This window comes from Boleophthalmus pectinirostris, unplaced genomic scaffold (assembly GCF_026225935.1).
Source record: "Boleophthalmus pectinirostris isolate CB_2022bp ecotype Guang Dong unplaced genomic scaffold, ASM2622593v1 HiC_scaffold_14, whole genome shotgun sequence".
Lineage (NCBI taxonomy): Eukaryota > Metazoa > Chordata > Actinopteri > Gobiiformes > Gobiidae > Boleophthalmus > Boleophthalmus pectinirostris.
Genome location: NW_026571047.1, coordinates 28534975 through 28545919, shown reverse-complemented (window position 1 = coordinate 28545919; position 10945 = coordinate 28534975). Strand labels below are relative to the sequence as shown.

At 38.8% G+C, this 10945-nt stretch overlaps 1 long non-coding RNA gene across 1 annotated transcript; it reads right to left on the bottom strand.

Annotated features, from left to right (window-relative positions):
• Positions 1 to 2676: 2676 nt before the first annotated feature.
• LOC129407888 (uncharacterized) lies at positions 2677 to 10859 on the bottom strand. The gene is made up of 3 exons (XR_008631767.1): positions 10736 to 10859; positions 3543 to 3592; positions 2677 to 3420 (listed from the first exon to the last, which is right to left on the bottom strand). It is a non-coding gene; the product is annotated as an uncharacterized LOC129407888 (long non-coding RNA).
• Between the last annotated feature and the right edge of the window lie 86 nt (positions 10860 to 10945).

The window sequence follows — 10945 nt, the reverse complement described above, 5'->3', positions numbered from 1 at the left end:
TCCCGAGTTTGCAGTAAACATTTTGTATGTGGAGCTCCAACATGGCAAAATCCCGTTTGTTAAGCGAGAAGAACAGAAGACAAACAGACTGAGCTGCACTTTCTTGTTCTTGTGGTTTTACAGCAACATCACGTCTTGGTCTCTTTGCAGTGGAAGGTGTTTCTTGGTGAACAGTTGGTGCCTTTTGCTTTGGCGTTGACTTTTTAAATTCGTAACCAAAGGCGAGGGATCGAGATTTTGCTTTGTTGGCTCCACAAACAAAATGTTCGCTGCAAACTCGGGATAATTTCTTAGGCAGACAAAGGTTTCCTTTTGTGTGCTTCCTGTGGATCAGTCCTGCCCCTCGCCTTCGCCTTTCACTAATTTTCAATTCCGTTGGGAAGAGAAACAGTTTGAACGGAGGTTTGCAGTCACACAGATCTGATTCCCTTTTGCATTTATGGAGTTCGCAAACTTCCAAAGCCCATTTCTCGAGCCGTTTTCCGCTGTTAGGATCCAACAACCACACAATTACAATGTCCAAATCCCATGACTAAAATATGACAATATCAGAAATGACGGTTTGATGCTCACTTTTTCAGAGGACCCTTCCCAGCATGCATTGCGTGACGACCGGTAGTCCGAAATTCAGGATGCATGTATTAAAGATCGTCATGCTGTGTCAAAAACCAGAAAGTACAAATCAGGGTCTTAAGACGAAACTTAAAAACACTTTGAGGGCAGTTCGGACGTAGACTTAGTTACTTACAATTAGCGAGATTGCCTCTCCACAGATCTGACCTGTGACTTGGCCTTGTGGCATCACCTGCTTGTCTCTATGGATCCAATTAATAATTTGTTATACTGCAGAACATTTTTGGCAAAGCAGTAGCGTCTCCATGGAGCTGGTGGTTTACACCCTGCACCAGAAAATGAACATACTGCACCTTTAGTAACACTGTCTTTGATATAAAACATATTTTATAACACAAAGAAGAAAGTGTTCAGTCCAGGTAAATGCATGTTTTATTATAATTAATCATGATTTCAGTTACCAGTGAAATTATTGATTTCTCAGCGGCTCGACTTTTAACTTTTAAGCCGGAAACACAAAAGCATCTCACCTATTTTAGCCTCTCTCCATTAGGTCCCAGTGTGTTTTACAGTTGAGTTCTATTTACCCTTTTCTTTGATTTAACTTTAAGTGTTTGCACAGCCTAACATCCTCCGACCTCGCTGACCTGATCCACCCTTACACCCCCCCTCCCCTTTAGTGGCCGTACAAGTTTGTCAAAGCCTGATCCCGTCAGTTCTCAGAGGCTCAGCAGGGCCGGGTCTGGTTAGTACTTGGATGGGAGACCGCTGGGAAAATCAGGTGCCACAGGGGGGCGCCAGTCACAAAAACTGTTGTTGGGTCCTTAGGCAAGACACTTCACCCACATTGCCAAGTATGAAAGTAGTGTGTGTAAGAGTGTTGGTGGTAATCGGACGGATCATTGGTGCTGATTGGCAGGGTATGAATTGAAAAAAAAAAAGCGTCTTTGTGACATGTCTGTGAAAAGCGCCATATAAATCAATACTTACTAACTTACTCTTGCACTCTCAGGTCAGCAGACCAGCTCCAGCTCACTGTCCCAAAGACTAAACTAGTCTAGGGATGTTAAAATAACCAAAATCTCGTGATGTCTTATCGTCAAAGTTCTCAAAATAATATCGTGGACCATCACAATATATCGAATTACAAGTCTCTTTGTTTAAATGAAGAGTTATGGTGCAGCAATAGCTAAAAGAAAAAAAAGACAGACAGAACTACATAGACCACAGGTGTCAAACATACGGCCCGGGGGCCAGATCCGGCCCTCCAAGATCTTTAATCTGGCCCTCGGCTGATTTTCTACAAAAATATTTCAATTATTAAACTATTATTTATTATTATTATTTTTTTAATTATTATTATTATTATTATATACTATTATTATACTATTAAAATTGTTAATTTTCTGCGGTGCTGAGCAGAGCAGCGTCTCCAGTGTCTCTGTACGTGGCCCCTCCCACCAGAGCAGCACAAATGAAGACTTGTCTCTTTCCAAACGCTCTTAAAGGACGATCGTTTTGACTGTTGACCGTGACACCCTCATCAGAAAAATGTCCAAAATGAGAAAAGTGGAGCCAAGTGCAGGATTTTCCCAACAAAAATGGACTTATTCCTATTTACATACAAGTTAATGTTAAAACATTGTGTTGAAATTACATTTTTCTTAAAGTTTCAGGTTGTTTATAATATTATAATATTTTGTAAAAGAAAGAGTTCATCAATTAAAACAGATTTCTGTAATAGATTTGTGTTTCTCTGCACAAATACTTGAACTTATTGCTATTTTTGGGGTTTATATGACATGAGTTTTCTGATCCGGCCCCTTTGGGATTAGAGTAGGTTGGACACGGCCCCCGGACCAAAATGAGTTTGACACCCCTGACACAGACCATGATCCTTTGCTCCATTTCAGTGCAGACGACAAGAAGAAATAACAGTTCTAGTTCTTTGGATTAAGTCTTGTCAAAGCATTTTAACAGTTTTAGATGTTTAACCTCCACAAAATATCACAATAAATATCGTACCGTGAGATGTTTATCGTGAAAATATCGTACAGAGAGATTTGGATATTGTTGCATCCCCTAATCGTGAGCCTCGCCAACATATCGTGAGGTTTCCCACGATATCGCAGTAAATATTGCACCGTGACAATATCGTATCGTGACACTCGGATATCGTTACACCCCAAATGTGGATTGTGCGTTTTCTGTTGCGGCGGAGTCTGGAGTCTGTACCTGTTTTTAAATCACTCTTAAAACCGCACTTTCTTTCACTGTGACATGTACGTTTCTTGTGGCTGAGTATCTTATTGTTTTCTATGTTTTTTAGTAGTTGTATTGTGACTTTGCCTGCGACTTTGTCCTTGTCTGTTCTGTGTTTGTGTTCAGCACTTTGGCCCGTCGTTAAGTTTTTAAAGAGCTTCATAAATAAAGTCGGTATGGTATTTCTGCTCTACAAATCAAGACTAAACACCACACACTAAAACAATTAACAAGTAAGTTATAAGTACAGTTATAATTGAAATGCATTCCATAAACCAGAAATATTGAACACAGACTTGAAATGATCCAGTTCAGCATTTTAGAATTGACTTTTTGGACATTTCAAGGCAAAGTACAACATAATCAAAACGGGAAAATCTGTCTCTTGAACCTCCATCTGAGAGTACGGCATCAACCGCCAATATACAGTTAGTAATCCTTCGCCCACAAACCAAAAGGTCCCCAGTTTGACTCCAGTCCGAGCTCAAACTGTTGTTGTGTTTGTGGTACTTCAGCGCACTTCACCCACTCCAGCTCCGAACTGCATCTGGTCACGACAGGAGCTGGGCCAAAATTTCCAAATCCCTAAACAATGAAAAAGAGCGCTATTTAACGATGCAACTTTTGTAGTAGAGGGTCAACCCGTCTCCATGGCGATGTTACTGCTTTGCGTGGAAGGTTTCACAGGACGGCATTAATCTATCTACCTTCATGGAGACACGTATGTAACATCACTGAGCAAGTTTACAGGTCAGATCTGTAGAGAAAACATTTTCAGGGCATTACTGAATGAAAAAACAAAACACATAAACATTAACGTTAACATTAGTATTACCATATTTTCCGGACTATTAGACGCGCTCTTAAACCTTCTACTAGGGATGGGCATTCGATGAAATTTTCTTAATTTTCTTCGGAAGAATTAACGATCGATTAATCATTAACGTTTTTATATTAAAATGATCATCATTGTTATTACTATATGCACTGCATAAATAAATTCAACTTTACAACAAATAAACCGTAACGACTCTAGAGCCACATCATCGCGTTTATTATAATGTGTCTAATTCAGTTTTGCGCAAATCTCACAGAAACTAAACTTAAAACTGCATCGCTAATTTGCATAAACTCAGCGAAGATAAAACTACAGCTCTTGTGTCGCTGATGTGGTTCAATTTCTGTTGGATTCTCAGGTGAATACAGGTTAGTGTGACCATATTTGCGTTTGTCAAAACCAGGACAGCGTACGGGGGGAGGGAGGTGGGGACTCGTCATCGACATTGTGCGACTCTCACCTGGTAAAACTTTTTCCCACTGGACACCGAAACATATGTGCTGCTTTATACACTGTGCACATGGACTCACACTTGTCCCGACCGGAATGTAAAGAGTGGAATTTCTTGTACAAGTCATTGTTAAATACACATATGCACTTCGGTACGTTGCAGACTGACCGACTGTTTGTGTTTTGCTCGCTCCTTCTGAGTGCAGAGAGACTACATGTACTGACCCCTGTTTGGTCAGGCTACGCACAGCAACCTGCATTCGGTTTGTCGATTAAAATTAACGTAATCGATGAAATTCTTAATGATCAATTATCGATTAATCGACTAATCATGACCATCCCTACCTTCAACCCCATCAAAAAACGACTGCGCGCCCCCAATCCAGAGCGCCCTATACACGAATCCACTCGGGTGTCCCAGCACGACTTCAGTAAACTACAAACACCTGCAGAACAAGCAGACAGCGACCGCACAGCGAAACACACCCACAGACACACTCATCACTCCACGCCGACGAGGAACGGAACGGAGGAACGAACCGAAAAAGCGAGTGCAATGTGTCACTTCTAGACACGACTGAACAACTGAGTCACTGCGAACACGCCGACAATCCGTTGGTCCCAGACAGCACCCTCCCTACACGCCACAACTGAACAAAGCCCAGAGTCACCGTGAACGAACAAACAAACAAAACCACTCACCCATCACACTGTTGTGTTTCCTTTAAAGTCCGGTGAGGTTTATTTGTGAAAAAAGTTCGAAAATAGACCATTTAATGACAGTGCGCCTTATAATCCAGAGCGCCTAATAGCCCGGAAAATACGGTAGTTTGTACGACCGTGAACACAAACAAAAAAAATCCTTACATTTTTTTCTACGATCATAAACAATAAACTTTTGCATCTTCGTTAACATTAGTATTAGATTGTACGACCGTAAACGCAAACAAAAAAATCTTTAAATTTTTTCCATTCTCTTTACGGTTTAGTTTCTACGATCATACGTGATAAACTTTTGTGTCTTCGTTAACATTACTATTAGTTTGTACAACCATAAACGAAACAAAACAGAAAACAAATCAAAGCTGCCATCTTTTTAAAAAAAAAAGAAGATTAAAAACTAAGAAAAAATGTGATTATATTTCTGTTAGAGGGGTTAGTTTATGGAACAACCTGAATGATGAGTATAAAGCGTTATGTTTTGAAAGATATAGAGACCTGGAATGAATGAATTATGCATTAAATTCTGTTTGTTCTGACTAGGGATGGGCATGATTAATCGATTAATCGATAATTGATCATTAAGAATTTCATCGATTATGTTAATTTTAATCGACAAACCAAATGTAGGTTGCTGTGCGTAGCCTGACCAAACAGGGTCTGTACATGTGTCTCTCTGCATCAGAAGGAGTCAGTCTGTAACGTACCGAAGCACAAATGTGTATTTAACGATGATTTGTACAAGAAATTCCACGCTTTCTGTTGCGTTCGGGACAAGTGTGAGTCCATGTGCACAGTGTATAAAGCAGCACATATGTTTCGGTGTCCAGTGGGAAAAAGTTTTACCAGGTGAGAGTCGCGCAATGTCGATGACGAGTCCCCACCTCCCTCCCCCCGTACGGTGTCCTGGTTTTGACAAACGCAAATATGGTCACACTAACCTGTATTCACCTGAGTCATGTCTTTTTTATGCAAATTAGCGATGCTGTTTTAAGAGAGTTGTGCAAAACTGCATTAAACACATTATAATGTCAAACGGGCTGATGTGGCTCTAGAGTCGTTACGGTTTATATGTCGTAAAGTTGAATTTATTTATGCAGATTAGTAGTGCAGATAGTAATAATAATGATGATCATTTTAATATAAAAAACATTAATGATTAATCGATAATCGATCGTTAATTCTTCCGACGATCGATTAAGAAAATTTCATCGAATGCCCATCCCTAGTTTTAACTCATATTTTGTCTCCCATGTGCAGTTGTAAATGCAAACTGCTATCTTTTCTTTCTTGGAATTCTGTTATTGTTTAATAGAGTTTGGTACTTTTGTTTTAGCTTGGACCCTTTCTGTCATGATCCAAGGAGTTGTGGAAACATAAACATAAATGCACAGACGGCAGAACTTTCAAGGTAAAACAATAACATCACTACAGAGACAAGCTGACGCCAAAAAAGTTCCATAATGCACCTTTAAGAAGAAAGAAACAAGAACGTGTCCCTTAAAGGTGCATCCATTGTGTAACTTTTCTGCCGGAGGGTTCGTCAAACGCTTTTCTCCATGGAGATGTTGTTGCTTTGTCTGGAATGTTTCACAGTATGGCATTAAACCTTTCTATCTTCATGGAGACCAAACCGGAGCAAGTTACAGGTCAGATCTGCGGAGAGGCGACGCCGCTCACAGTCAGAATCCCTGTTTTTCAAGGTATTTTTGAGCTATAAAACCACCTGTAAGTAAATAAATGTAAAGTAGACCTGTTTAAAGGTTGTATGGAGGATTTTTTTTTGTTTCAAACTGTCAGTGAAAGATTAAAATACCATTACAGAGACGCAGCAGCTTTGTAATTATGATGACCAAAAAAAAAAAAAGAACGAAAATCTATCAACTGTGGACATAGTGAGGCCAGATAAACATCAGCCAATAGAAAACAAGGCTCCCTCAGTTTCTATTGGCTGTTAGGTTGTCAATCAAACTCCCTAGTGTAACTGACTCATTGGAGCGCGGGGATTACGTTGTTTACGCAGCGGTTCTTAGAGGCTTTTTCGAACTGTCGCTTCCTCGCATTTCGCGCAAAGTTTGTCGCGACGGCGGACGAGAATCCACGACTGGTTCGCCGCAAAAGAAAGTCCGTTTTTGAGGTCGCTGAAAGAAGAAGCGAAGAGGAAAAGGAGCAAAGCCAAACTGAGGTGATTCTTGGAGATCTCGTCCAGCGATGGCGCGACTGAAATAGACGAAGGGTCTAAAAACTGACGCGTCGGTCGCTGAATTACTTCTAAACAGGAAACTTCAACAGTAATTCTGAATGCGCACAAGGACTGTCGCTGTATTTCTCTTCCCTTAAAAAAATCCTCTATACAACCTTTAATATGATACTGTGGAATATTCCAGGCAGAGCAACGACGTCTACATATAGAAGCAAGCAGAAAAAAGTTACACAGTGCATCTTTAAAGGACTCTATGGATCATTTGACCAGTGCTAAATCAATAGTGTAACAGGGGCTAGAGCAGGAACAAACTTATCAATGGACAAGGCAGAGGATGTGTACATTAGTTTAACCTTTCAGACTGTAAATGTCAATTAAACTAGAAAAACAAGTCAAACCCAAGACTCAAACAGCTTCCAGTAAACAATCTGAGAAGCTTATGACCTCTTTATGTCTTTCTATAGGCTCATAGTACCAAAGACGGTTTATTAAAGGAGCCCATATTATGCTGTTTTCTAGGCAAAAGTATTGAAATATCGATATATAATAACGTTTAATTTGATGATACAGTATCGATATTGTGGGCTGCTGTATCGATATATCACCAAGAGTATTTTTAGGTATATTTTACTCAGTTATTTAGTGTAAGAGCTACAGTTGTGTTGACATTTTTTCTGTTTTGATGAGTAAAATTGGTGTTTTTCAAATTAACTTTGCACAAACTTTCTAAACTTTTAGTATCACAGCCAACATTTAGGCTTTGTTTTTCAGATCGTTTTGAAATATATCGTATCGAACTGTATTGGAATGAAAGTGCGCTGTATCGAAAAGCGTATCGTATCATGGCCTGTGTATCGAGGTATGTATCGTATCGGCAACTTCTTAACGATACCCAGCGCTACTGTTTTCTGTATTATAATGTTGTTTCCTCATCACGAACACGAAAACCCTGTTTAAGACGACCACCTGAGCTCTCATTCTGTTTGCCTGACGAAAACCTTGTGCCGAAAAGTTGCGCGGTTTCTCCTAATAAATCTCACAATTTGCAAGTAAGACGGTGTGCAGGATTTTTCTCTATGTTCTTAGAATAAGTGAAATAAAACTAACCTTTTGCGTCGCACGTTGAGGGACTATTTTCTCATATATCAGTCCGCCGCTGCTGAGCTTTCTATCAGGAAGAACAACTCACTGCTGCTGCTCAGACATAAATCCTTCAAATGCAAGATTGGTTTTGCTTCTAAAATTATTCTATCAACACAGACATTTTACATGGACAGTCTGGTGTAATAATAGATTTTCTTCGGGTGTTTTGTGGAGTGGGTAAGACTGTTTTTAGTGACAGGAAAACTATGACCATTGACATGCACTAGTCTAACACCAGTGACCTCTGCAAATACAAGGACTGGATGGAATATTTTAAAAAAAGTGTCTCCACACGTCTCCAACACTCTGGATCACGAGGAAATTAGGTCCTACGTCCAAAATTCCGGACTGTCCATTTGATTTTCCATAATATAGGACCTTTAAGTTATATAAGTTATTGATTTGGAGTAACTACTACTTTATTGCCCCCATATTTGACCACTGTCCGCCTGTTTTTCTAGGTATTTTTGAGCTATAAAACCAACTGTAGTTTAATAAAAGTAAAGTAGAGCTGTTTAATGTCACACACGTCACATGTGAACATTCCAGGCAGAGCGATGACATACTGTATGACAATGACACTAGATCGATGACAGTGCCGACTTATTATAGAATACATTCAACCTAAACCGTGGATTAACCAAAACCAATAAGGAAATACAACAGAACGTAAAACTATTATGTCTAATAATAGGCCAACCTAGATAATGATTGCAACTCTAAGATGGGGTTGAACAATGACTTAGGGATTAAACTTGACACAAAAATGGCCTAAGTATTTTATTATATTACATTAGGGTGACCAGAATTTCAAAATAAAAAAACTGGGGCACTCTCAGTTTGGGATGGTTGGTAATAATAAAACTGTGAAATGAGTACGTAAGGAAAAATGTAATGCACTTGGTCAGTCAGTATAGTCACATTTTCTTTACGTTTTAGTAATTTTTAAGCAGCTTTTCTGTATTTTACCGACACAAATGACAGTTTATGCTTCTCTTTAATGTTCACAGGGATCAGATTGGTCAAAAATAGGGATAACTGGGACATTTCTTGTATAAAACTGGGACAAATCAATAGTTTTGGATAAATCTGCTGAGACAGGGGACACAGAGCTCAAAACTAGGACTGTCCCGGGTAAAGGTAAGGGTAAGAGACGACTAATTATCCTATATTACATTGAATCAGATGCTTTTACATCTTAAATAGTGGATCAATGACAGTGTTGGCACATAAAGTCAGTCTAAATCAAGACATAATCAAAATAATTAAGAAAATTAAAAAGTAAAACTGCAAAGTCTAATAAAAGGCTAATCTAGATAATGATTACAACTATAATATGGGGTTGAACAATGATTTAGGGATTAAACTTAGACACAAAAATGTCAGGAGTATTTTATTATATTACATTAGAGTGACCAGAATTTCAAAATAAAATACTGGGACACTCTCAGTTTGGGGTGGTTGGTAATAATGAAAATTGTTATGCATTTGGTGAGTCGAATATTCATATTTTCTTTGTGTTTTGGTCATTTTTAAGCAGATTTTTTTAAATTTTACTGAAACAAATGGCAGTTTATGCTTCTCTTTACTGTTGGCGGGGATCAGATTGGTCAAAAATAGGGACACCTGGGACATTTCTTATATAAAACTGGGACAAATCAGTAGTTTTGTATAAATCTGCTGGGACAGGGGACACAGGGCTCAAAACTTGGACTGTCCCAGGTAAATAGGGACGTCTAGTCACCCTATATTACATTAAATCAGATGCTTTTAAAGCTTAAACTGTGGATCAATGACAGTGTTGGCACATAAATTCAGTCTAAATCAAATTATAATCAAAATCTTTAAGAAAATTAAAAAGTAAAACTGCAAAGTCTAATAATAAGATAATCTAGATAATGATTAAAACTATAATATGGCTTTGAACAATGATTTAGGGATTAAACTAGTCACAGAAATGTCAGGATTATGTTATTTTATTACATTAGAGTGACCAGAATTTCAAAAGGAAAATTGTTATGCACTCAGTGAGTCAGTATAGTCACATTTTCTTTATGTTTTGGTCATTTTTAAGCAGCTTTTTTGCATTTTACAGACACAAATGACAATTTATGCTTCTCTTTACTGTTGGCAAGAATCAGATTGGTCAAAAATAGGGACAACTGGGGAATTTCTTGTATAAAACTGGGACAAATCGGTGGTTTTGGATAAATCTGCTGGGACAGGAAGCACAGGGCTCAAAACTGGGACTGTCTTTGGCAAAAAGGGGCGTCTAGTCACCCTATATTACATTAAATCAGATGCTTTTACATCTTAAATAGTGGATCAATGACAGTGTTGGCACATAAAGTGAGTCTAAATCAAGATATAATCAAAAATGATTAAGAAAATTAAAAAGTAAAACCGCAACGTCTAATCAAAGGCTAATCTAGAAAATGCTTAGAACTATAATATGGGGTTGAACAATGATTAAGGGATTAAACTTGACACAAAAATGCTTGGAATCCTGTTTGTGGGAGCTATTTTCAGCCATTCCTAAATCATACCTGCTTTAACTTCACTTCAAAGTGCTGTGGTGATGTCTTGACACTACGCGCTTGCGGGAATTTCTTTCTTTGTCTAAACAAGGCAAAGAATTCAGCTACATCTCCCACATTTTGAACGTTTCAGGTCCAAATCTCACGCTGGCTCCTGCTGCTCGCTGCTGCTGCCTGCTGCTCGCTGCTGCTGCCACACTGCTGCATGCGTAATCCTCG